Source organism: Chrysochloris asiatica, unplaced genomic scaffold, assembly GCF_000296735.1.
Source record: "Chrysochloris asiatica unplaced genomic scaffold, ChrAsi1.0 scaffold00153, whole genome shotgun sequence".
NCBI lineage: Eukaryota > Metazoa > Chordata > Mammalia > Afrosoricida > Chrysochloridae > Chrysochloris > Chrysochloris asiatica.
In genome coordinates this window covers 5,961,756-5,964,810 of record NW_006408671.1, presented here as the reverse complement: position 1 = coordinate 5,964,810, position 3,055 = coordinate 5,961,756, and positions in this window count along the sequence as shown.

Here is a 3,055-nt window from a genome sequence, read left to right as displayed (position 1 = left end):
TTGAACCTCTGTCAATGTATGATTGTAGCCATTTCTGTATTACCTTAGGCAAAATTTTACTTGCTTGAGATATCAAAGAGATTTTCCGATGATTTCCACATTCCGTTGGGTCACCTCTCGTTGGAATTGCACAAATATGGATCTCTTCCAATCAGTCAGCCAGAGAGTTGCCTTCCAAATTTCTTGGCAGAGATGTATATAGAGCAATTAAAAACACCATAGCTTAGTCAGGTGCACATTAGTTCTCAAACAAATTTCTTTTCTTTGGAACACTTTAAAATGTCTTGTCTTGCAGATTTGCCAATGCAATATTTCTTATGAATTATTGACTGCTACTTCCATGAGTGTTGATTTTGGATGCAGTAAAATGAAATCTTTGACAACTTCATTTATCATCCATTAATAATAAGAACATAAATTGTGCAATTTATGTTGCACAATCTAGGAAAATTGGAAGTTGTTAAAAATTAAATGGAATTCATAAACATCTATATCCAAGGCATGTAGAAGAATTGAAATGAACTGGTATTGGCCATTTTTGAATCTTACAACCATAACTTTTGCTATGCCCAGAATGACAAAATAAAGGGTAATGATGCCACATTTATCATCAAAATGTATATTTCAGGATCTATCTTGAAGTACAGTGCTGTCTGTGATGGAATAATAAGCACAGGTCTACAAGGAAGACCAGTTAGTACCAATATATTAAAATGTATGCACCAAACACTAATGCCAGTGATCAACATATCCCATCAGAATTTAGAAATCATATCAAGAACAGAGTTGATGCATTAGTATCAAAAGAAAATGGGAGGAATACACAGAGACTCTGCACCAACAAGAAGTGGTGATATTCAACCATTACAAAAGGAAGATTATGCAAGAGCCATTGTTTCTGAAGGAAGAAGTCCAAGGTACACTGAAGTCGTTGGAAAAAAACAAACAAACAAACAAAAAAACCCAATGCTCTGGGAATTGATGGAATACAAATTGAAATCATTCAATAAATTGATACACCACTGGAGTTACTCATCTATGCCATGAAATTTTGAAGAGAGCTACATGGTCAACTGATTGAAAGAGATCCATATTTGTGGTTATTCCAAAGAGAGATGACTCAACAGAATGCAGAAATCATTGAACAATATCATTATCATGTACATGTAAAATTTTACTGAAGCTAATTCAAAAACAGTTGCAAAATTTCATTGAGGATTTTATTTACTGACAAAGATAAAAGACTTCATATCTCAGAAGGGTTTGAACATCAACAAAAAGATAAAAAAATTCCTCACAACATAATCAATTAATATCATGTTGTTCTGGTTGTTAGGTGCTGTCTTATCTGTTCTGACTCATAGGGACTCTATGCACAACAGAACCAAATTCTGTCCAGTCTTGTGTCATTCTCACAGTCATTGTTTTGCTAGAGCCCATTACTACTGCATCTGTGATGAGCAATATCATTGCGGGGTCTTGTTATTTTTCTCATACCCTCCACTTTACCAAGAATGATGTCCTTCTCTAGGGAATGGTCTCTCCTGATAACATGTCTGAAGTTTGAGAGACAAGACTTGCATCCAGTTTTCTAAGGAGTATTCTGATTATAATTATTCCAACACAGTTTTGTTTGTTCTTCTGGCAGTCCATGACACTTTTAATATTCTTCTCCAACATCATTACTCAAATGCATCAGTTTTGTTTTTTTTTAATGATTTTACCAATTGTACAATTTTCACATGCATATGTGTCTATAAAATTACTACTCCTTGGGTAAGGTGCACCTTCATTCTCAAATTGACATCTTTTCTCTTGACACTTTAAAGAGGTCTTTTGCAATAGATATGTCAAATGCAATTCATTATTTGATTTTTTGATTTCTGCTTCTATTAGTGCTGACAGTGGATCCAGGCAAAATGAAGTCTTTTAAAACTTCAATCTTTTTTACATTTATCATGATGTAATTTATTTTTCCATTGTTGAGGATTTTTGTTTTCTTTGTATTAAGGAGAAGCCAATACTGAGATCTGTGGTCATTGATCTTCATCAAGAAATTTTTAAAGCCCTCTTCACTTTCAGCAAGCAAGATTGTGTCATCTGCATATGGCAAGCTGTTAAGGAATCTTCATCCACTCCGGATACCATGTTCTTATTCATATAATTCAGCCTCTAGGAATATAACCCTGGTGCAAACTATTTCTAATTTTAAACCATTTTGTGTCTTCCTGTTCTGTTCTAACAACTGCACTTTGGTATATGTACAGCTTTCTCATGAGCACAATTAAGTGTTCTGGAATACCCATTCTGCACAAGGTTATTGTTTGTCATTATCCACACAGTTAAAGGCTTTGCATAGTAATTAAAAGCTAATATTCTCTGCTGTCAGCCAAGATCCATCTGATGACAGCAATTATATTCCACATTTTATGTTTTTGCAAAATTATATCATTCAATCTGCAGCATTGTTTCTTTCACCAAGTCTATGTTTCCCAACTACTGATCCTTTCTCTTTGTTTCAAATCTTTGCATTCCATTCACTAGTAATTATCAGTACATCTTGAATGCATGTTTAACAATTTTCTGAATAGACCAGCAATCCTCATTCTCTGAGGGTGAATCAAAAGTATTGTATAAAATCATTGAAACTTTTATTTAAAAAAGAAAATAACAAAATGTGACACTAGGGTTTCTCTACATACCCTACATCTAGACCTATACACTTACAAGGCAAGTTTTCCTTCTCTGTAACCTCTTCATAAAGAATTCTGCATTCTTTGATTTCCGTCTTTTCTAAACCTCAGTTTTGGCCACTTTGAGAAACTATAATTGTGTTCAATTTTAATGGATGCTCTGATCATACTGGATGGGCTGTAGCGGGGATTTTCTGCTCTGGAGGATTAGGAATCCCTACTGCCCCATCAGAGTCCTGGTGTGGTGCTGTGGGCTAATGCGTCAGACTGTGAAGTTGTTTGAACTGCAAGGTCGGCAGTTCAAGCTCACTATCTTCTCCTAGGAAACTCTATACAGGGTCGCTATGGGTAGGAATCGACTC